Source organism: Leptodactylus fuscus, chromosome 7, assembly GCF_031893055.1.
Source record: "Leptodactylus fuscus isolate aLepFus1 chromosome 7, aLepFus1.hap2, whole genome shotgun sequence".
NCBI lineage: Eukaryota > Metazoa > Chordata > Amphibia > Anura > Leptodactylidae > Leptodactylus > Leptodactylus fuscus.
The window spans coordinates 102,877,325-102,903,566 of NC_134271.1; the positions used below are offsets into that span (position 1 = coordinate 102,877,325).

The 26,242-nt window shown below is 41.6% G+C and overlaps 1 protein-coding gene across 3 annotated transcripts in view; it reads right to left on the reverse strand.

The window, feature by feature from the left end:
- Positions 1–26,242, reverse strand: part of AKT1 (AKT serine/threonine kinase 1) — a 114,710-nt gene that overhangs the window by 51,182 nt on the left and 37,286 nt on the right. The window lies entirely within an intron of this gene.

Here is a 26,242-nt window from a genome sequence, read left to right on the forward strand (position 1 = left end):
GAGTTCTCCAGAACAGAGGGCAAAATAATGGCTTTGTGGTTAGCACTGCTGGATTCTGCCTCATAGCATTGGGGTCCTGGGTTTAACCAGGGCAAAATCTACATGGCATGTGGACATTCTCCCTAGAATTTTGTGAGTTTCTGCACAAAAACCTTCTCATTGCTCCTCTCTGTTTGGGGGGAGGAGGAGGGAAATTATGACAATCTGTACACAAAAATAAATGTAAAAAGTTCCCAGTTTCCCCTTCTCTGGTACCAAATAGCAAAAGGTCACAACCAAATTATAGTTGATAAACTTCACAGTTGACTGGAGGTTCCCCTTTCAAGAATTGGCCACTGATTGTGGTCACCACACAAATAGAAAAAAGCAGGAATGGAACCTCTTATCTCAAGACAAACTGGCCGCAAATTATTTATAGATCCACTATGGTAATTAGGGCAGTGCTTCTCACCTACAATCTTCAAAAACTTTCCAACCCCTCCCCAACAGATTATGATCGGAGAACGTGTGCATGTATTGGTCCAGAAGAAAATGGTATGGACAGCACATGGATGATATCTGTATATGGTCTATGCCCACTCATTGTATTAATGAGCCTGGGACGCAAAACTGATGAGAACAGGTCGTATCTGAAGTTTTGCCCTGAGCTAAAAGCCCCCTACACAGATTCATCCAAATCCATGGGTGTATATGGGACCTTAAGAAAATAATGGTTCAGTGTGCATAAACATGGCTCCGATGCACGCAGCCTAACCTCACAGAGAGCCCATGCTACAAATTTGGTACATCTTTATATCGCCTATTAATTGGCTTACTTTAGGTCACTTTTTTGCGGCAAAATTTTGGCATATGGCAATTTTGTCAATTGTGGTCAAAGTCGAAAACACTCAAATGGAGTCAAAGTTCTGGTGTATTTGGATTAGTAAAGCTTTTCCTTAGATCTAGGCCCCCCAAGTTCTAAAAATGGGTTATCCTATTAAACTTCTCACTCACCTACCTTTGGGTCCCCCAGTCATCACAAATATGGGGGAAACCTCAGTCTCCCTTTTTCTCCCCACCTATATACCCCTCTGATACATAAGAGGATGACAGAATTATACAAATTACTTGGTAGGTGGGCGAGACCATTACAGAGTTTGCACTGGGCCCATGAGCTTTAAGTTACGCCCATGGCATATTGGGGGCTACCAACTAAAAAGAAGATAAACCAGACCCAGATTAGGTTTTTAGCTAATGTACAAGTCTCTAAATGAATACCCACTTTGGTTTTCGGTGAGGGGTAAATTTAGTAAACGGGTAGATTAAATGTATAGGATGTAGTATTGGTTACAATACAAAAAAATATATATTTATATTTGTTTTACTGAAGGGCAATGCAGCATTCAACTGCTGCCGGGTCTTCTATCACAGCGGTGACAGCGAGAAAGTCGGCATCTTAATGAAATGTAGACAGCATGAGAAACACAAATCAGAAGACCACTCTAACAAAAGGTTTGTCCCCGAAACATTCATTTTTTATGGTTCTCCCCCTCATTAGGTTAAATAGATTCAGACCTTTTTTGACTCTGTTCAGATCCTTTGTTCATGGTCGACAGTCTAGCTCTGCACCAGTGGTTAAGATTTGGGGTGGAAAGGGAAAGGGGGGGCTGGGGAAGGGGAGAAGAGGCTAAAGCCACACTGAAAAAGTGTGAGAATGTATGGTGTATTAGACCAATAATCATATATCCAATATATGAAGGAAGCCGGCAGTAAGAGAAGCCACCACTTTATACTGCTGGGAGGTCCTGCAATGCAGCTGTGACAAACAGACTGGAGTCAGCACTCCTCGTACATAAAAAGTGCAGAGGATGCGGAGAGGAACTGTTGAATCTCTAGCACATCAATAAACTGCAGCACTTTGTGTGCTCGCTGAGATACTGATAAACAGGGTGTGAATATCTCAACTGCAGTGCTAACTCCCAAAAAACATCCTCTCACATTGCCCATGAAGCCTTAAAAAAAGTCTTAGACCAAATATGATATAAGCAGTATACAGACAGTAATCGAAACTGCAGGGTTTTCTCAATTGTATGTGGTTGCACCAGAATCATAGCACTAATAGGGTGACAAATGCAGCCTGGATTACTACATGCAGAAACAGGGTCACCTTCCATCTGTACAGGACATGTGCACTCTCACTTATAGGTTCAATATAGTCTTTGCCATTATTAGTATTATTGTAGACACAATAGGTTAGGTCACATCAGGCACGCCAGGCAGATGACTAATATAGAGGTACATATAGAGACCAACAGGTCCCATTGACTATAATGGGTTCTGTAAGTTGTCCATAGTTTTATAACAAAGTGGCACACTTTGTTGTCTGCTGATTTCAGGCAGACATTGCAACAGAGCCTCCAATAGAGACGCTAGCACAAATGTAAACATAGCTTTAGGCTGTGTTCACACTACAGTTGTTAATGTCCATTGCTCTCATCCGTCCATTGCCGTCAACAGACATTAGATAACAGTAATGTGAACCTAGCTTTATATGTGAATCATCCAGTAAGCACTAGACTCTAAGGAACCTTGGAAGTCTTTGGATACATTTAATTGCCACTAGTCATCCCACAGGAGAATCACAAGGTGGAGCAGCCATATTTGTAAAGGGCATTTGTAGATAGTTTTTAGGCCAAGCCAAAACAGAAGAGGAGTGCTGCTGAAAATGTGCCATGACTAAGGATAGAAATGCCGGGATGTCTGCACATCACAGGTGAGATCAGTGCCAGGAAGTTACATCCAGGTGACTAAATGTATACAGGCCTTGTCCACCATATTTTCTGTGATGGGGTGTGTGCGAGATATCATAGACATGCCCTATATCTATAAAATACATGTCTGTCAGCTAGCACATTGCAAAAGGTTTCCATTTAAAGGGCATAAAAAGCCACCATACCGGTCTTCACAAGAGCATGGAAGTCTCTAGTAATAAGGACCCTTGCGAGACCATAGCCTGAATTAGCCATTGTAATTTAAGCTCTGCAGAAATATAAGTGAATAAACTTTATAGATTTTATTTTCAGACGTGCATGTCCATATATACTGCCTACCTATGTGAAACCAGAGAAAGAACCTTCATGACCTTCATGCAGATGGGTGGTATCAGGTGGAGACTTTTTGTTCGTCCCTGTGACCATATGGAATCAGAGGGATGGGAGGAATGCAGACACATGTTGGTAACTGGACACAACTAATATCCTACATCTTAGCGGGCACACAGCTGATACAAAGCACAGATGCAGCCATGAGGTCAGGCAATTTTGTTCCCTTCACTCTTGTCGGCTGTTGCCAGGGAGATTTTTTCTTTAATTAAATTTACACCAATAAAAGTGAATGGTTTAGTGAAGTGAAGTAAATCATGATATGGATCCGCAGGAAGTGCTTCTCCAAAGAGGTCAAGAAGAAACACAACTGTTTCAGGTTCATGCACATGGCCATATCAAGTAACTGTGTTGTATGGATTCTATGCACTCAGGCGGATATCCCTACAGCCATGACGACATTCCCCCATGTACTCCAAGTGAACAATACTTGCACGGTACACAGTAACTGCACTCTGCTGATAGCGCTGTCAGAGCAGGAACTGGAAGGCTCGGTTTCCTTGTAGCTCCTTTATCACCTGAACGCCAACAATAAACTTAGCACTTACATATAAAATATAAAGGGACTGCCCTTCTTAAAGGGTTTACCTCAAGAACAAAAACTGTTCTCTGTTCTGGTTCATTCCGTGTGGACCCCATATACTCCTTTAGAGGGCACTTATACAGGGATTGCCATTGTGACCTTTTCACGAAACCTGGTACTAAATCTATATTTACCACGTTATTTTGTAGCATATCCCATGGCTGTCACATGCCATGGTGGTTCAGGAAGCAGCCAGGGTCTATAAGAAGCAGCCAGGGTCTATAAGGTGGACAAAGTGAGACCACTGACAACATAACTGCATGTGGGAAAAACAAATTCTTTCCATAGTTCACATCTAACCAGCTAAAGTGTCCCTGGCCAAAAAACAAGAGATGTCACATGACCTCACTATAGTATAACTTTGTGTTGGTTCCGGTTCACAAATCTCATCAGATTTAAATAATATCATTGACTTTTCATCAGCCGACCACGAACTGGTGCCTTCATAGAAGACCCACTTAGGTGCCTTGTCTCAACAGCTGAGGCTCACACATGAAGTGATCAAATAAGAAAAGCCAAGCCAGACTATTCCAAGGTCAACATGGCTGCTCAATAATAGCCCAAGCACAAACACAATGCAAATAAAACAGGTCAACACCTGTTCTGGCTTCACCGGCCTGGCTCAGTGGCTAAAACATACATAGAACACTTTATAAACCTGCAAACCATTTAGAAATATGATATTTATATTATACACAAAGTACTGTACAAATGTTTAGGAAATGGAAAAATGATGCATCAAAATTCGGTACTATTCCGTTATCGGGCCAGCAGCAGCGCATTTCAGCACCAGCTTTCGGGACAGCAGTTCAGTTCAGCAGCGGGAATTACAATGACATCCGAGGACTGCTGGCCCGATGCTTGTGCCCAGTAGCCAGTACATCAATGACCCCCCCTCCATCTCCTCCTCCTTCCAGTGCTGCCCCCCAGCTCTCCTTACATCTACCCCGTACCCTCTCCCCGCCACATGACTAAGCCGATGCTGGCCCGATGATAGAGGCCGTGCTTGTGTGTAGTAGGCAGTACATCGATCGATGCCCTCATCCTCCTCTTCCTTCCAGTGCTGCCCCCCAGCTCTTCTTACATCTGCCCCGTACCCTCTCCCTGTAATAGGCCTCACCGTAAATCTTGAGCAATGAATGCTACTAGATAGCCGCCGGACGCTGCAGAAAGTTTGTCCCTCCGGCTCGCTGTAGCTCACCGTTCCTATAGTCGGCGTGTTTCTTGTCAGGGCCTGGATTGAGCCCCGGTGTCTTTCCTTTCGGTCTCGGTACTAGCGCTGAGGTGAGGCCTAGTCGTGTGGCGGGGAGAGGGTACGGGGAAGATGTAAGGAGAGCTGGGGGGCAGCACTGGCAGGAGGAGAAGGATGGGGGAGGGGGGTCATCGATGTACTGGTTACTGGGCACAAGCATCGGGCCAGCAGTCCTCGGATGTCATTGTAATTCCCGCTGCTGAACTGCTGTCCCGAAAGCTGCTGCTGAACTGCGCTGCTGCTGGCCCGATAACGGAATAGTACCCAAAATTCATACAATATATTGGTCATACAAAAATTTGATTCAGAATTTGTTTTTGTTCATTGACAAAAATAAACCAACAATATTTTTAAAAGCATTCTTTGCAGCATTTTACATTTGTTGTATATTTACATATATACAGTCATGAGAAAAACTAATTGCATCCTCTTTAAAATTCTATGATTTTATGTGTCGAGGCAACACTAATACATCTGGCCCCTAGTTGGTCTTAAAAGTAGGTAAATGCGTCCTCCATTGAGCAGCAACACACAACAAATTCTAAAGTTTCCAGTGAAGCAAATACTACATAGGCAGAAAATATAGCTTCTATGGAGCCCATTGGGGAGGGGGACGGCCATGATCTTTTTCTGCTTTCCGATACTAATTTGCTGTATTTTTATGTAGTCGCCACTAGGGGAAGCACAATGTAAGAATACGGTCACAACTTCCATTGAGTTCAATGGTATCTTAAACTATATGCACTAAGCTCCTCCTCGTGGCGGCTGTGGGCAGAAAGTTTTATCACTTGGCTGTAATGATTAGGTTTATCAATAAGTTTATATCAGTTGTCTGGTGTAAATGCACTGAAAAATACAAGGGCCAATTTGCATAAGGCACATCAAGTGTAGCAATTTTTGGAGCATGGCCATAAAATTGAAACTTTTGTCCTTCAATTGCCACTTTCAATAAAAGTGGGCAGGGAGGGGGCAAGACTTTGCATCCCAAATTTACTGGTGTAACTAATCCTACTAATATTATAAATGTGAAAGTTTGTGTGTTTGGATGTTTGGATGTTTGTGAGTTTGGATGTTTGTTCCTCAATCACGCTAAGACGCCTGGACGGATTTGCGTGCAATTTTCCACAAACATAGTTTTCCCTCAGGATTGAGTCGCAGGCTACTTTTGGTGCCACTAAACAACATGGCTTCCTAGCAGGAGACTCACAAAAGCAGGACTCCTAGCCCCAGCTATAGACTCACACACACTGCCTGGCATTTCCTTCCTCAACCTGCCTGCACAGTCCTTACTGTCACCTCAGGAGTAGCCCTCACTCTACTCACTCACATTTACATATAGCTTTCCACTATACATACACAATACAACACATCACATTGTAATTACATGTATCTCCTATCACTGCTATATACAGTACCTGATACATATATACTCCTGTACACAGGCTGTATATACTATATAATTACATGTATCTCCTATCACTGCTATATACAGTACCTGATACATATATACTCCTGTACACAGGCTGTATATACTATATATTACATGTATCTCCTATCACTGCTATATACAGTGCCTGATACATATATACTCCTGTACACAGACTGTATATACTATATATTACATGCATCTCCTATCACTGCTATATACAGTACCTGATACATATATACTCCTGTACACAGGCTGTATATACTATATATTACATGTATCTCCTATCACTGCTATATACAGTACCTGATACATATATACTCCTGTACACAGGCTGTATATACTATATAATTACATGTATCTCCTATCACTGCTATATACAGTACCTGATACATATATACTCCTGTACACAGGCTGTTTATACTATATATTACATGTATCTCCTATCACTGCTATATACAGTACCTGATACATATATACTCCTGTACACAGGCTGTATATACTATATAATTACATGTATCTCCTATCACTGCTATATACAGTACCTGATACATATATACTCCTGTACACAGGCTGTATAACACATCACATTGTCTGGATCACAACATACACAATATAACACATCAAATCACATTTGCTAGCCCACCAAACTTTTTAAAGCACTTTTACAGTTTCACACGTCTGTGTCCGCCCAATTCTCAACTCACCGCAGACGAAGTCGCGGGTAAAAGCTAGTGGCTTATAACTATGCCAGCCTCTAGCTGCTGCCGATTTAAATTTCTCATGCACGAACCGAACCACTTGAGAAGACAAAATTATTAAAGAGGACCTTTCATGTCCTCGGGCACATGCGATTTTATAGACCGTTAGAAAGCTGACAGTGCGCTTTCCCGTTATGTGCCACGGGGCTGGAGATATCAGTGCTGTTACCAATCTCGGTCCACTGTCAGAAGGGCGTTTCTGACAGTCTAGCTGGGATGTGAGGAACGCCCCTCCTGACTGTACTCATCCATAGACTAGTATTGAGGGGCATTCCTCACAGCTTAACGTGGTAAGGAATGCCCCCTCTGTACAGTGCTATGGACAAGTACTGTCAGGGGGCGTTTCTCACAGCCCAGCTAGACTGTCAGGAACGCCCTTCTGACAGTGGGTTGAGAACGGTGCCGTTATAACGGCAACAATATCTCTAGCCCTGGGGCACATAATAGGAAAGCTGACTGTCTGCTTTCTAGCAATATATACAAAAGGTGCAAAACATGCCCTCACATACTAACCACTGACAAGATAGAGATACCAAACTCTAACAGGGAATATAAAATCCCAGGTACGTTCACCTGTAACACACCTAATGTAGTGTATTTAATAATGTGCACCAAATGTTCCACTGAAAATCTGTATGTTGGAGAGACCGGTCAGAAGCTCAGAATGAGGATAAACTCACATCGCCATACAATTAGAGAACAGAGAATGGACCTTCTTGTGTCAAAATATTTCTGCAATGAAGATCATAATATCACCAATGACATGAAAATTTTGGTTCTAAGGGTGCATTCACACTACGGATACGCTGAATGATTCTGAACGTTAAAACACGTTCAGAATCAGCGTGTATAAAGCAGATCCTATTAATTTCAATGGGATCCGGCATATGAGCGCTCCCCATTGAAATGAATGGGCTGCTTTTTTCTCTACGAGCGCTCCCATTGAAGTGAATGGGAAGCGCTGGCGTGTACGGCTCGGAATGAGCTGAGCGCTTACGCCATGTGAAGGGGCCACGAGCCATACACGCGAGCGCTTCCCATTCACTTCAATGGGAGCGCTCGTAGAGAAAAAAGCAGCCCATTCATTTAAATGGGGAGCGCTCGTATGCCGGCTCCCATTGAAATGAATAGGATCTGCTTTATACGCGCTGATTCTGAACGTGTTTTAACGTTCAGAATCAGTCAGCGTATCTGTAGTGTGAATTCACCCTAAGGGTGCATTCACACTGAGTAAACGCTAGCTTATTTTGTAGAGTAAAATTACACTTGTAAATTTTGCTATCCCATTGACTTCAATGATATTTTTTTACAAGTGTAAAAATACGCCTGTAAAAAATACGCCTGTAAAAAATACGCCTGTAAAAATACGCCTGTAAAATGTCATTGAAGTCAATGGGATAGCAAAATTTACAAGTGTAATTTTACTCTACAAAATAAGCTAGCGTTTACTCAGTGTGAATGCACCCTCAGAGGGAATTTTAAATCCAGGAAGAACAGACAAATTTAGGAGTACAAGCTGATGACCTTATTTAACACTCTGGAGAATGGGATGAACCTCTCACATGGGTTAATGGCATCCTACAGAAATCACTGAACTGAAACAGCCATAAAGACACTCTGTGAACTGATAAGAACCTGGGAACTGTGGAATTGTTTACGTGTATATACCAATAAGCCTATTCCCCCATCCCTCCTAAAATTCTATTCCTAGTGTCCTGTTGTACATAAATATGAAGCCTTCAGAAATTGTTTTTAGATATATCTGAAGAAGAAGCAGAGAGCTTTGAAACGTTGTAATCTGTCATCATTATGAGTTAGCCATTAAAAAAGGTATCAACTACTGAAGACTTTCAAGTTTTTTGTTTTTTTATATTTCCTACCCACTGGCTAACACGGTACAAAAACAAACATTTTCCTTATAGCAGTATATAAAAATGCATATGTTGGAGGACATGAAAGATCCTCTTTAAGAATTTTAGTGCTATTCAATCTGACATGGCTATTCATTAAGACATATATTATATTCGATTCTTCATAAATTAGTTCCATGGTGTTCAGAATATTAATAAAAACATCATGGGGGCCTTACTACACTTTACTATGGGGTCTTATGATATCTAAGCCTTGGCCAATACATTTGTTCAAAAACATAGCCAAAATGGAAAAGCCATGTGTGGAAAAAATAAGTACAACCATGAATCAATAACTTATAGAATAACCATTAGAAGCAATAATCGCTTTCCGTTTTCGCCTATCATTCTGGAGGAATGGCCCTCTCTTCTTTACAATGAAGCTTCAGGCCATTGAGGTTTGCGGACATTAGTTTACGTACCGCTCTCTTAAGGTTCCACCACAGCATTTCAATTGATTCCTCTATATTGTACCGGTGTCTTCTTGCATGACCTTGTTTCAGCCAAGCTTTAGATGATGGCTAGATGGACTCACATTAGATTGTAGAATACTTTGGTATACTAAGGCTAGGTTCACATCTGCGCCCAGCTCTCCATTGTTCATGCCCAGAAGACTCCATAGACTATAAAGGGTCTATCGTTTTTATACTGAAATCAGCAGGATTTTTCTCTCTGCCGATATCTGGCTGTTTTCTGTGGCGGAGTCGCCAACAGACTCCAGCGGAGATGTGAACTTAGCCAGAGGAGTTCATGGTCAGCTCAATGACTGCAAAGTGACCAGATCCTGTGGTTGCAAAAGTAATGGAAATCATCACCCTTCCACCACCATACTTGACAATTGTTATGGGTCATTTGGCCATAATGCACAGCATTAAAAACCAAACCACAGACAATCAGTTCAAAGATCTCCACTTTGTTCTCATCTGTCCAAAGGACAATGTTCTAGAAGTTTTATTTGTTCAGATGCAACTCTGCAAACTTAATCTGCTTGCAGTACTTTTCTCGCTACATGATTCGTGCGGACACCACGTGGAAAACACACGGATTACAGTCTATGAGATCCGTGTGGTTTCTTAGCTAACCGCTTTTTAACGCGTATAGGTTTCGGGGGGGGGGGGGGGGGGGGTCGGGGTCCCCAAGCGGACATTCTTAATGATATACCGAACGCAGATGTGAACCAGGCCTGACATGCCAACTTACATGTGTAGAATTTTAGACAAGCCTCTTGGATTTTTTACAGTGTTGCATAGTCTGACCTTTGGGTGAATTTGCTGGGGCATACACTCCTGGGAAGATTTTTAATTGCCTTTAATATTACTCAATTGTGAATGATCTTGAAAATTTTTGGGAATGGTTATATAACCCTACCCAGATTGATGGGCGCATCAATTGCTTATCTGAAATCATTGTTGATTAGAGATGAGCGAGTAGTATTCGATCGAATACTACGGTATTCGAAATACTCGTACTCGATCGAGTACCACTCGCTTTTCGAATGGAAAAGTTCGATGCAGAACCAGCATTGATTGGCCGAATGCTATACAGTCGGCCAATCAACGCTGGTTCTTCTCCTACCTTTAGAAGTCTTCTCCGTGCAGCTTCCCCGCTGCGTCTCCCGGCTCTGAATTCACTCTGCCAGGCATCGGGCCTGGGCAAAGACGACTGCGTATGCCCGCTTGTAGTGCGGACATGCGCAGTCGGCTCTGCCCAGGCCCGATGCCTGGCAGAGTGAATTCAGAGCCGGAAGATGCTGCGGGGACGCTGCACGGAGAAGACTTCTCGGAGGATCCAGCCCGACCCTCACTCGTGGACTTGGTAAGTATAATTTGATCGAATGTTGCCTACCCCTGAAACGAGCATTTTCCCCCCATAGACTGTAATGGGGTTCGATATTCGATTAGAGTAGTCGAATATTGAGGGGCTACTCGAAACGAATATCGAATCTCGAACATTTTACTGTTCGCTCATCTCTATTGCTGATGTCTTTCCTCCTTCCAATTGTGTTGACTTTTGTTTTTATAGTGTTGGTCAAACTTGCCGATAATAAAATTAGTCAAGGGTATTTGACAAGTAGCTTCTGCCCGCTACGTAGCCTCTTAATTGGTATGAAATCAGTAAAGGATAGACTTCTACGTCTTCTGCATTTCACTTTTAGTGTTAAATAACAACACTGTGAAATTTGTCACAAGCTGTTGCCCATCTTAGGTTGTATTTATGTAATTTTACAACCTTCTAAAAAGGGCCAGATGATATATCTATATTTTTTATTATAGTCTGATCAAAAGTCTTTCACTGTAGGGGACTCGAAGCATTGAGCTGTCCCTGTAATATAGGACATGCTGTGTTTATGCTTCATTTTCCCTACAGGAGCGCTGCAGGGGAATCGAACACTTGCTGCTGGATACTCCCACAGATTATAGCTGAACACTAGGAGTCAGCAGCATGATACTTACAAGGGTGTCCTGTTATTAAGTCTATATCTAGCAGAAATGGTCAAAGCAGACAACCTTTGTATAAAAAAAAATTAAATTGATACATCTGAATGATAAATTATAATTATCACATGTTCAATGCTTAATTTGTGGGACTTCAGCCAATCACTAGGATGAAGAGAAGTTCCATGACCCTTTGACTACCATCCAGATCTTACTGGATTTCTGAGACAATACAATTACAATAAAACCATCAACATTAATAATTACCGACTAACATGGGAGTAAAGAAGTATGTGCCTCAATGTGTCGAGTATGACTCAGTGCCGAAGACGTTGTAGACTTCCAAGCATATATCTCTGACTTGGATATTACACAATCAGTACAGAGCAACGTCCAGTAATACTGCATATTTCTCTAATGGAGAAGTGACATCAAATTTACATTTATTTATAGTCTGTACGCCATGTCCAATGCTCGTATTCAAATGAGATTTCTTCCTGTTGTTCAGTCATGGTTTTCCAGGGACAATAAAATGTCTGGGTGTTACCAATAGAATGGTTATGTATGCATGGGAAAATCAGAGTGAGCTCATCCCCACTGGATAAATCCAGAGCACTGAAACAAGTTCACAGGGGTTAAACAATGCGTAGTGTCTCCCGTAAGAAAAATGCACAGTGGGAGGGGGGGGGGGAGAAGGAGGGGGCAAAAAATTAAACAAAATTACAAACAAAAAAATGAAAGCCATTTCAAAAAGTTCATTATAATATTAAAAACTGAAATAGGTATACATTGTTTGTGAAGTTATTCCCATAACTGAACGTGCAAAAAGCAATAAACGGTAATAAAACGGAAGAAAAACATAAATAAATGGCCATGTCCTAAAATACAACGTAATATATTTTAAGCTTTTGCACAACTTTTGATTTTCTGGTAGCAATTTATCAATTAATAAATTTTGTAATTCTCTTTATTAAACTTTGGCTCCTTTCTGTGAAATCCAGGAAGAAAATTAAATTTTTATACAAAATATCTAATTTCCTTTTAATATCATTCCTGATTATTTGGAAATGTTTCCATAAAAAAATAAATAAATAAATAAAAAATCTTTGAATGTAGGTACACCGTTTTAGTTGCGAAAAGATCATTCAAGGACAAGTGATGCACAACGGGTATTATTTTTCCCTCCATTAAATTAGAAGAGAAGCCTTTGAGTCGAGGGTCTGCGCTCCCTTTAAGAGCCCCCAAAAGTCTTTTATTCCCAAAGCTGGATAAAAGCATCAGTGTTAAACTAGTGGCACGGAGCCAAGATCTTTGCCAAACTTCCCAGTTGCAAAACAAGCTGTTTCTGCACACCAAAGTAACCACACAGCAGGCCTGCGGAGACCGAAGACAGCTGACAGAGATGGCTGTTTCTGTCCCTCTATTGTACTCTCATCCATCCAAATACCAACATCTGCTCCACTACAATTTACTTTTTACACAACATTTAGCAAAACTGTGCCTCTCAAAGCGACATCATTAAGGAACTATCAACAAATAAATCGCAAAAAAGTCCCGCACGACAATTGGAAAACTAAAATGTAGTTTGTCTTGCATATGTTGAGCCTTAGTTGAGACGAATGTGACACTTGCAACAATAACACATTGCAAAGTACTTCTCCTTTAATAGCAGCGAAGCTGGGACACCATCAAACTTGCTACTCGAAAACGCAACCATAACCGTAAAAATGACGATTGTGATGACATTGACGTTTACTTGAGAGAGAAAGCAGATGTTTTACATGTGCTGTGTATGTATTATGAGCATCTATAGCCAGACGACTCGAAATTATAATATTCAATGGAAAAACTAAAATCTTGGGAGGATATGAAGATTTTGGCTGGATTTTGTGCATTGTAATGGAAATCTATTTAGTGTTATTGCTGCATGGTTGGGGCACGTATAGGGAACCTGTCATTCAAAAGGGAGCAGTGACAGCTGCATGCCATAAAATCACAAATTTACATACTTTTGCTTAGCATAATTTCTAACAATGAAAAAAACTTTTGAAAAGGCTATTCAAGAGAGTGTTTTCTGGAAGAAAAAAAAAGAATGTTTTCCAATTTTTTTTTTTTCATTCTTAATTTGTAATGCAATTTAGTGCAGAAACTGACCTATGCAGTCTCCGATAGTCTAACGCTACGGTTATAAAACAATGACCCTACCGCAAATTATTTCACCATAGCATCTCCATCCACCTGTAAGAAGCTGCACATATTTACTTGAATGGTTGACATCCCCATCATCCTCAGACTCCCCACATCATAATGTTATAGTATATCCTAATGATATACTGAATATGGCAGCGTTTTTTTTTTCTCACCCTTGTCTTCATTCTGAGCATATGTAGGGAAGAATGTAGAGGGGAAAATGGATTTCAAAATGGACATTCGTTGGAAAAAGTTTTTGTATCTGCCTTCCATAAAACTCCAAATTAAAAGAAAAACAGATAGGTTGCCGTCCATCATGAACCTTTAATTTTTAATGGAACAAAAGTGTCGAAAGTCCGACTTTGGTCTCCATCCAAAAGAGTGGATACACAGTGGAAATGCCGCAAACCCATAGCTGTCAATAGTTTTAAAACCAATGACGTGAACCCAGCCTTGTGATATTGGTTCCCAGCATGACTCTAATGGTCGGATAATCCCAAGTGACAACTCTAGTCAAACCGAAATGGGGAACTTTGGAGTTCCCAGACTATGCAGCCTTTTATGCAACAGTGACAACATTAATAGTTGTATGATGAAATACTACTATGTGACAGGCAGCAACTTCTACATACCAGTCACAATGATACTAGTTATTGCCACATACATCTCTAGAAGGTCTTCGCCTCCATTTACAGATTTTTATAGTTTCTTGGACTTTCCAATAGGAGTAAAACAGATACCACCAGTGCTTGGAAACATCATATACCTCTTAAAGGGGTTGTCTAAGCAAAGCTTTTAAAGTTTGAATCTGCTGGAGGCAGTGAAAATACTCACCTGTCCCCGTTGCTCCAGTGTCCTCCCACACTTCCCAGTTCGGTACGGTCTCAGCCAGCGTTGTGCCAAAGCCCCCGATTGGCCTCAGCAGTCATGTGAATGGTGAGGCCAATGAGCAGCCTCGGGAAGAGGACCAATGATGTCACAGGTAGTGAAATTCAGCGGCTTCAGCACAATACCAGAAGATGGCATTGGAACAGATGAACCAGGACGTGTGGGCATAATCTGGAGCAACAGGCGGGGACAGGCGAGTATGCATATTTTTTTGTGCCCCCAGTTTAAACTTTAAAAGGGTTGTCCATTTTTCCCCTAGACAACCCCTTTAATAAACATAGCGTCCTGCAGCAAAAACGCGCTCCAGGAAAAACTGCGATGGCAACACATTTTGTTTTTTCCTGCAGCGCTTTTCAAAAACATTTGCAGAGACTTTCTGCTTCAATTATACCTATAGAGAAACCACTGGCATTGCTGTAGGTATAATTGACATGCTGCAATTTCCAAAATCACAATGGTTTTGGAAATCGCAGTGCAGCGCATATTTTTCAACCAAAATAACTATAACACAAACTAAAAAAAAATTCTATAAATTCTACCAAGTATCTACTATTAATACTGTGAAAGTAAACATGAGAATGTTAAAGAAAACAAAAGGTACATCTAATAGGGAGGTTGAATAATAGTATGTGATGGAATTATTCTCATAAGCAATATGGGTCACATTAGTAGGGATATCGGAGGCACCTTAACAAGGTTATCCCTTTTCTATATAAATCGGTACGAGCTGCGAAACACTTTCTCAGTCATTTCCTTCTAGGCATAACTCCTATGATATCTGAATCATACAGCATAAAAAACCTTTAATGTACAAAGTCATGATGAGAATGTATTTACAAATGTCTATTCTGGGAACTATCTAGGAATGACATATTTAGTAAAATCCCATGATGTGCCATATTACACTACTAAGGGTGGAACTTAATAACATTATGACTGCTCTTCACTAGATCGCTTGGAAAAAGGCAATAACTTTTCTGGAATAAAAATGAAGTTTTCAGTATCCAAGGGAATATAAAAAAAAAACCAAAAACTTGAGAGTCTTCAGTAGTTAATACATTTTTTAATGGCTAACTAATAATGATGGTAATCTACCATCATTATTAGTTAGCCATTAAAAAAAAAAATGTATCAACTACTGAAGACTCTCAAGTTTTTTTTTTTTTTAATATTTCCTACCCACTGGCTAACACGGTCCAAAGACAAACATTTTCCAGTATCCAAGGGCACAAACTCAACAGGGGCCAACATTGCCTGCATGTAAGCGCTCGCTGTCTCACTGCGGCCGACTGACAAGTATAGCGTTCTTCTACTACAATATAAAACCCTACCAGAATGCTCTGAAAGTCAATTTGTGTCTTGAGGTTTTTGGGTTGTTTTTTTTTTTTTTCCACAAAATAGCCTACACTAGTGTTACCTACTGGTATATTAACAGGCAATACCCCTGTAATAGTAACTGTGTCCCCAGTATAAAACCAGCTGCAAACCATTGGCTAACTTTATAATGCCATAGGCTGTTGACTTTAATTCGTCCAAAAAGGGTTAGACACCGAAGGCTTTTCCCTCAGATTCCATGTGAAGGGCATGCTGGTTACACATGAAGCGCAAAGGTCGTTGTTGACGGCATTGTGTGCGATCCTCTTCCATATATTACTTAGGGGACAATACTTGTCACACACTTCCACCAAGTGACGGGTACCGGTTTTAACCAATCAGCTCTTCTTCTGAACTGTATGTACGAATTGAAGGGTTCTATGGAGATCCAAGTTGGGTTCCACAGAAGTGATGAGTTAAGGGTTAATGTCTACTTTTACAGACACAATGCCACTCCTATCCATAGGTTGTGCTCAGAATTGTAGATCAGCTCATCTGAAGAGAATAAGGCCGCACTGTAATACCACATACGACCTGTGAACAGCCATGGTGCTATTTTAGGACTCAAGCAGCAAGGGGTTTCCAATCCTGTATAATTTATAGAGGGGGGCACCACAGAATTCAGTCCCTTAAACCAGCCTCAAAGTGGGAAGAAAACCTTCTTATTCTGTAGAATCTATGCCAAGAATGATTTCCTGCAGGGACGGTGGAATAGAGAACATTGGCTGCAGTAACTCGATCACCAAAAGGAAGTTCTGTTGATTTAACAGCAGTTCCAGATTCAATCAAACCATCAGTATCCCAGTAATGATTCTGAGCACCGACACAATGCAGCAGCCTGCAACAGTTCACTCTGTGCTTGCCAAAATGGGTTTGTTCTGTACAAAATGCTCATTACCTTCAGGGTGATCACATTTCATTAAAGAAGGACTATAGACAGTATTAAATATTCATGTATAAGAAAATGCAAAGACTACAGAGCCTTGAATCTCCGAACACAAACTGTCACGAACGTCTCGGATGTTAGAACGTTATGATAATCTGACAAGTCTGAGGACATAAGGCGATGGAGCGCTGGAAAATGTTGCAATGCATTAACAAATTAGTGAGAGGTATCAGGTCTAAACATGGGGGCTAAATACACACAAAAAGGACCAAAAAGCATTTTAAAGAGGCCAAAACCATTCCCAAGACAGTAGTCACCAGGGCTCCTAAGGTCCAGTTCACATCCGTGTTCGGGCCATTCCATTCCCCTCTCCGCATGAAGAATGTGGAGAGAAAAAGTACTGCAAGCAGCACTCTTCTCTCTGCATTTTTCGGGCGAAAACCACACTGGCCCCAGTACAGGCTTTCCTAAGGTAACTGCTTTTTTATGCAAATTAGACGCAAGCAAACTCGCCAAATGGAAAGCCATGCGCAGATGTGAACCGGGCCTAAGAGGGGCTGGGAGAATTGGTCTAACACCAAATGACTAAGGCAACCAACCATAGCTACAACAGTGGTCCAAAATGGCCAAGGACTGCCTTGTCTGGTTGAAAGGTCCCTATGAACATACTACTGCTACGCAATGACAAGAAGTAGTGATAATGGAGCATAGCTGAATTTAACAAGTTATTTTTCATTTTGAGCAACTTTGAATTTATGTAGGGGTCAAACAACTATTAAATGAGGCAGACAAAAATACTCTCCATAGGCTCCTTTAGAGGTCTATGCTCCCTACTACCTTGTGTCTGGTATACATATTACAAAATTGATATAAGTCCTCAGTGTTGGACATGGAGCAATGGTAGCAGACACTTGAGCTCTCCTGAAGTTCTCTTAAATCATACAAGGAGTTTGTTGGCAATTTAAGAGAGTTGCTACTTGTGCCTACTGTCAGATTGCCAGGAGGCACATACCGCCAGGACCACTGCAAACTGATTTCATGTGAGCTACTAAAACATTATCAAACTTGCACCCAATATCAATACAGAACTCAAAGCAAGTCTAACGTACCGATGGTTATGGGAAAGCTATGGTAACATCTACTGGAAACAAATGGGAAGCAAAACAAGCCCAGAATATTCCATACTCATTTGATAGATGGAGATCCTAGCATGGGCACCCCCAACTGTGAAGACCAATTCCTCCCATGATCCCAGTTTCATCAGTTAATGGAAGAATATCCTTAGGCAATAATATGAAATTCTTGCCACTCCTGACTACTTGCCAAACAACTTCACCCAAAAACTGTTTGTTTCATTTGCATACTATTTTTGGTTGTTATTAACAGAGGTGATGTCTGATGACAACACTATGAGGATGTAATTTTAGAAGAGGCTCACTCATATTAGCACAGCCACTGACTGATACTTGGAACAACTGGTCCATAAAATGTGGTCTTAGAAGGTATTTGGTGTCCTGCTAGCAATGTAGCATCTACACTGTAATCGCTTAGCAAAAAAAAAAAAACCAAAAAGAAAACAGAACAGACAGGAGCCAATGGTGGGTGGCACATGAATGTGTAAAATGCACAGGTGGGTGGTCTTTGCAGTGGGTGACAAACAACTGGTGGTTGTGCTGCTCAACAAGCTACGATCTAGATATCAAGTGTCAAAAATCCCTTAAATACTACACTTAAGATTAAGCATCATTGAAATTGTACATTAGGTTTCCGTTTGGGGACCCCCGAATGGAAACCTAATATGCTTAAAAAAGCAGTTACACTCGGAAACCCGCAGACCCTATAGACTATAATGGGGTTTGCCAGGTTTCTGCCTGAAAAGGGTGGAAAAATGTGGAGAGAAAAGTGCTGTTTGCAGGACTGTTCCTTCTGCATTTTTAAAGCGGAATAGGGAACGGAATCCCCCATCGCAGAACCAAGCGCAGAGATGAACCAAGCCATAGCAGGCCTGTGGAATTGTAGTTATGGAGTCAGAATTGGGGCCAATTTTGGGAGGAGTCGAAGAGAAAATATTACTGTCTCCGACTTCAACATAAAATAATTAAAAAGAAGTCACTCATTGAATTTCTCAGAAGAAATTAGTACAGTATAGATGGGAGATGGCGTTTACTCACTGTAATTAAATGCCAGGGAATAGGGAGGAGGGATCAACCCTGACAATGACCAACAATGGTGACTTTCAGAATCCTGCCCCACACCTGGACTAAACAGAAGTATTAAAGCGCACAGGAAAACTTTTTGTCTCGCCTAGTTGTATTCTTAGGCTGAGGCCCCACGTTGTGTTTCTGTAACTTTTTTGGTTGCAGATTTTGCTGTGGTTATTCTGAGCCAAGGCCAAGAATGGTTACAAAAGGAATGGGAAATATACAGGAATCTCTTATACCGTATTTTTCGGACTATAAGACGCACCCAGGTTTTAGAGGAGAAAAATAGGGAAAAAAAATTTTCAGGCAAAAAATGGTAAAATATTTAATATATGGGAGTTATAGTTTTGGAACAGCTGCAAGGCCACATTGACAGGTGACCCTGCAGCTGTACGGGGATGTATAGGGTGTTTTTTTTGTGGGGCCAGGTGTAGACCAGGCATTTTCAGACACAGGGATACCTAATGTATATGTTTCACAGTAATGTTATACTTTTATATGTATTCTAGGGAAAGGAGGTGAACTTTTATTTATTTTATTTTTTATTATATTTTTTTAAGTGGTTTTTTTTACTATTTTAATATCCCCCGCCTAGGGGGCTTGAACCTGCAATCATTTGATTGCAAGTCCCATAGACGGCAATACAAGTGTATTGCCGTCTATGGGAGATTCTATACATTACTATCGCGGAGGGTCATAGACCAGCCGCGATAGTAATATATATCTATGACAGGCCTCGGAGCCTTCATTAGGCTCCCGGCTGTCATCGGAACAGGCCGGCTCCTGCGGCCTCGCCGTGCAGGAGCCGGCCTGCATCACTAAAGGTATGAGGCCGGGGGGGGGGGCTAACTAACTGTCGGGACCTGCGGAGGAGCAGTGGGTTTGCAGCATGGCCGTGCTACTGCCACCGCTGGTTTTCTTCAGCGGCAGTAGCGCGGCAATCCGCAGGCCCCGGCAGCTAAAACAGTCCCCGGCATCTGCTGTAATAGACCGACGGATGCCGGGGACTGTCTTAGCTGCCGGGGCCTGCAGTATTGTCACACTCCTGCCGCTGAAGAAAACCAGCGGTGACAGTAGCGCGGCAATCTGCAGGCCCCGGCAGCTAAGACACTCCCCGGCATCCGCCGGTCTATTACAGCAGATGCCGGGGACTGTCTTAGCTGCCGGGGCCTGCGGATTGCCGCGCTACTGCCGCTGAAGAAAACCAGCGGTGGCAGTAGCGCGGCCATGCTGCAAACCCACATTCAGACTATAAGACGCACCCTCATTTTCCTCCGAAATTTGGGGGGAAAAAAGTGCGTCTTATAGTCCGAAAAATACCTCCTGTTCAATCCATTCCTCGCTTTGGCTCAAAAAATGCTGAAAAATTGTAACAAAAAAAAAAAAAAAAAAAGCTGCGTTTCCGCAATGTCAGGCCTAAGGACTATATATATATATATATATATATATATATATATATATATATATATATATATATACACACACACACACACACAGCAGTTAATATTCTTTTAAAAAAAATTAAAAATTACTATTAAGGTCCAACTTTTTTAGGAAGTCTTTAATTAATGTTACTAAAAGTTGTTTTTTTCTGAATCACTATAGAAGTTAGATTGGTTCCTGGATGATCCAGGATTGTAGATTGTACATTGTTTAATAGAATATTGAATTTTTCTACTTGGAAACACTCTGGACAAATGGCTAGTTCTGTGGCTTCTTCGATTTGCAATTCAACTTTTTCATGTGACATAAATTTTTTAGATTTCTGACATTTCTCTCCAATGTAAAAGGCGGTTCAGTTTATGTGAAAGATAACACGTTCTTTCATTCACAAAACAAAACTGTGTACAGATAATACATGTTGCAAGATCTGCAGAGGCAAAGGAAGTCCATCACGATAAAAAGTATTTCTGAGAAGTGGTTTGGGGAATGTTCCTGGTTTTTAGACACATTCGCTGCTCAGAACTTACAGAGATAAACAGCAAACTGTTGTGTGGCTGATAAATGGCAACAATCTTAGGGCTTGTGCAGGACACCAGCAATGCACCAAGCCTTATCTCCAACCATAGACCAGGGCATGTATCCCGCACCTCGGAGACACAAACAAGTGACAACATCAGGCCTGTGCAATACAAATGGAGGAGCGCAATAAATAAGGACAAGGCAATTACAATGTCCATACCCTGTTTCCCCGAAAATAAGACACCCCCCCCCCCTTCACCTTCTGGATCACATACAACCGGCAGTCATGCCGGCACTCCGCTAATTGTTCCCCGCTTTGTTTGCCGATTGTTCCCCGCTCCAGCCACTGCATAAAACATCCCCCGAAAATAAGAAAGGTCATATATTTCGTTAGATAATTAATTATAAGAACATGTCTTATTTTCGGGGAAACAGGGTAGGAGAACAAGTTCGTTTAATAGCCCATTAAATACATTTTCCAGCAGTTCCATATGGTTGCTGTATCTTTAGGCTAGGTCATGAATATGTGGCGGGGGGACCAACACTGCGAATACCCACAGATCAGGTAAGTGCTGCCTCTGCTTCACAGGTCCGTAACGTCACGTTCATTCGTCATCTTGCCTGTTTGTAAGAGACTGGGCCTGAGCTGAAATATAAAGCACAGCCCTTGCATAATACTTAATGTTTGATGAAAAGGTTGCAGCATTTTGGTGAACAAAACAGTTGATCTGCAGCATATCAAATCCTACCAATTACATATTTATGACCTATCCTAAGGACAGGTCATCAGTATGCAAGTCATGAAAAAAAACTCAATTCACCCTAGCTATTTCTGCTTCAGCCTTAAGCTAAGCCCCCACATTGCGAAAACGCTGCTTTTTTTCTGTTTTGGTTTTTGAGCCAAAGTCAAGAGTGTATTTAAAAGGAGTCCATCATTGGAAAAACTCATTTTCAACTAAAGGCACATTGGACTAGCCTTGAAAAAGGCTATTCTACTACTACCTTTACTCCTTTGATTCTCCCCGGTGTTTCTTCAAAATCCGCTTGTCGGCATTTAGAAAGACTACTTTGAGTGAATGAGTGACAGAGAAAATAGCCCCCTTAAATGGGCTTTCAGGGCTAAAAATATTTATGACCTATCCTAATAATGGGTTACTAATATCAGATCTGTGGGTGTCTGACAGCTGAGGCCCCCACTGATCAGTTGACTGGGCATGCATACGATAGAGACAGACCAAGGGGCTACTCTAGGACCCTTGGAGAGAAGATCCAGTGCTGGTTAGTTCCATCCCCTTTGCAACTGGTTGGTAAGTAGTTTCTGCCCATGTCCGAGCAGCCATTTTGTGGTGGTCTGCTGTGCTCGCATGATCAGAAGACCACCACAAAATGACCACTTGGACATTGGGGGCGATTCTTCCAGTGGTCTGTGAACCTCAGCATACCAGAACAAAACAGATTTTGAGGAAACGGCAGGGAGAATCAAAGAAGTAAAGGTAGGAGTAGAATAGTCTTTTTAAAGGCTATTCCAACGTGCCTTTAGTTAAAAATGAGTTTTTACAATGATAAACTCTAGAGATGAGCGAACACTAAAATGTCCGAGGTTCGAAATCCGATTCAAACAGCCGCACACTGTTCGAACGGATTTCGAACCCCATTATAGTCTATGGGGGGAAATGCTCATTTCAGGGGTACGCAAAATTCAATAAAATTATTCTTACCAAGTCCACAAGTGATGGTCGGGCTGGATTCTCCTTGAAGTCTTCTCCCGGCGCAGCGCCCCCGCGGCGTCTTCCAGCTGGAATTCACTCTGCCTAGGCATCGGGGCCTAGGCAGAGCCGACTGCGCATGCGCGGTCGGCTCTGCCCGGCCTGACGCCTGAGCAGAGCCGACTGCGCATGCGAGGGCATGCCCGCGCATGCACAGTCGGCTCTGCCTAGGCCGGATGCCTAGGCAGAGTGAATTCCAGCCGGAAGACGCCGCGGGGACGCTGCACAGAGAAGACCTCTAAAGGTAAGAGAAGAACCAGCGTTGATTGGCAGAATGTATAGCATTCTGCCAATCAAGGCTGGTTCTGCATCAAACCTTAAACTTCGAACAGCTAGTAGTGTTCGATTGAGTACGAGTATTTCGAATACCGTAGTATTCGATCGAACACCTATTCGATCGAGCGCATGAACACTACTCACTCATCTCTAATAAACTCCCTTTAACAGAAGGGAAACAGCTAAGTTCTATCTTTATATTTTTATTCCTTTTCAAACCACTCATGACTTTGGCTCAAAAACCACAGTACAATCTGCAACAACAAAAAGCTGTGTTTCCACAATGTGGGGCCTTAGCCTTAAAGACACAACAGCATAGTTTTTTTTTGTTTTTTTCCCTCCCATTTCCATTTTGCCATTGATTACCCCAAAGTCCTTCCTTTGCCAACAATACAGGAACTCTGGAGAAACCACTTACCAACCAGTTCCAAAGGGGATGGAACCAACCAGAGCTGGATCCTCTCTATCCAAGGGTGCTAGAGTAGCCCCATGGTCTCTCTATGCATGCCCAGCCAGCTGTTCGATGGGGGCCCCCAGGTGTCAAACCCCCACAGACCCATCATGAAGATAGGTTATAAATATTTTTAGCCCTGAAAGTCCATTTAAAAGGGGCTATTTTCTTTGTCACTCATACTAGTCTTCCTAAATACCAATCTCAACAGTCTTCTTTCAGTGTCAGACAGACGAAGTTTTCAACCAGTGTTTTTTAGAAGCAAAAATCCTTAAACTATCACCTTTTGAGGTTACTTGAGGATAGAAATTGAGGAGGAAGACCAGAGAGTTAAAGAAAAAAAAATAAAATTGTGTAGTGTAGTATAGCAAGGAAAAAAGTAGCCAACCTTTCCTCCTACAAAGGCTTTAGTGTAGGATATAATTGACAGTCTGGGACACAACACATTGCAGAAGTCTTATTAAATACCCAAATTATGTACCCCGGACCATTATGCTCATTCTTCAAATGTCGGTTCATGCATTTGAACGGAAAAGTCAACAGGAGACAAACTGGCACAGCAGATCGGACACCGGCGGCATATCCTAGCCACATGCCACCAATGCCTAGGGTGAGTCATCCCCTGTATAGGACTACAAGGCACACATTGTTCTAGGCCTGCCCACTTACAAACAAGTAGTTTAGTAGAAAAGCATTCATAGCCTGTCAAATAAAAGCAACATTACTTAAAGCATTTATGTCCAATGATGCCAAATTGATACAGACAGATATGCTGATCATACTCAATCTAATAAACCAGCCAAAAACAACCTGTTTTTCCCCATAAATGTATTTTCCACAGCTTAATAATTTCTGGAAATGTTTCAGGGTTTCCTTCACATGTGAGGCTATAAACAGTTCAACAAAAACAGGAAATTGTGTTATACATAGTTCGAGGAGAGGAGCCCGTGTGTAACACTGTACTCGAGTGATGGGCGGCTACAGTGTGACCGAAGACTGCTTAACTGATAAAATACCACCTACTGCAATGTGCTGGGACAGGAACTCAAGTCAGACGGCAGCTCGAAAGCACAGAAAATACAGAAAATTAAATATATAGTGTTATATTAAGTAAAATAATAGAAATAAATGAGATTTCATGGACATATTAGCCAATATACTGGTGACAAACATGTGTAATGTGCCTTTTCCCACACAAGCCACTCATACTGCAGGAAGCGTTGCGGAGTAGGGGAGTTAGTGTCTGCCGTACAGGCACTCATCCCCAACAACTACAAGGGTCAGTGGTTTTTATATTTTTGGCATGTAAGAGGATTCCGAGTGCCCATTGGAAACCCATGTTAGTTGGCTTTGAACCCAGGACCCCAGCACTGTGAAGAAACAATGCTAACCTGTGGCATCTTATATGGTCAGATCCCACTATCGAAATATCTACATGACGCTATCAATCAATGAACAACCCACCCAACCAGTAGAGTTCACATTCACTCTGCATTAGAGGGGTTATCCAAAGAAGATTATTAAACATTTTAAATGGGGGCAGTGCCGTGAATACGATATGCTGTTACCACCAGTAAAGTCATGACAGACCATAAATTTCCACCGCCATCTGTGAATTGGAATCCATCTAAACAATGGACAATCAATACCGGGCAAAGTAGTAGCCTCTCTCAAGGATCATCTCAATTCCGAGTGGGGAAATTACCTTTAGGACATGAGTATGGCCCAACAGGGCATATGGAAAGGGTTAATGCCGTTAGGACAACCTTACTAATGTCTAGTCTCCTGTTATACCTCCTACATGAACTCTAGCTGCCTTCAGGTAATAGAAACTCATGAATGTTTTTGACTATTATAGAAGGAGCATTGGAGGAGAAAAAAAAAAGTTGAGACATTACAAATGGCATTCACACAATACTTCCAATACCAAATCTTTTCCTATGAATCACTTCCTTCTTTTTTCTAGTCAGAGCCCATGTATGTATGGAGCTATTGTATATAGTATGACTAATAGGCAGTACAATCTGCCAGGTTCTTGCATGTGGCCAATCCCTCTTACACATTATGGTTGATAAAAGTCTCAAAGCCACTATTTGTTCGGGCAGTCACTTTGCATAAAAACCGCTGGTACCATGCGCTAGCAGTCATGGTGATGGAAGTCTGAGGCATACTGGCACCTCATCACAGACGTCAGCTCTCCAGAAACCCATAGAGGTTATAAAAACAGGTGATATCCCTTTAAGGGGCTGCCCAATGTATGCACCAATAGTATATTAAGGCCATATTCACACAACCATGTTTTGCACCAATTTAAGAAAAAAAAAAAAAAAAGGAATGACATTATCAAGGTGGACAATGATAGAGCAGGGTGAATATGTTCATTCATTCTCATTTTTCCTAGAACAGCCATCACACTGATGATATTCAACATTATGTGCATAAGCCCCAACTCTGAAATACAGGGTGGCGGATGCCTGCAGGACATAGTGCTAAATTTTATATGAAAAATGCAAGAAATGCAGTTCCACCAGTTTTTTTTTTTTTTTTTTTAATGCAGTTTACCATAATATCTTTATTGTAAATGTCATTATGCAGGTTAATGGAATTGGGATTTTTTTTTTCTTAGACAACAAAAAAATGTAAAAATTTTGAGACACTATAAAAAGCCATGATGAAAATAAGAACACAAATGACATATAGCTCAGATCGTAATATTAACACATTAGTTCTATTTACCTGCA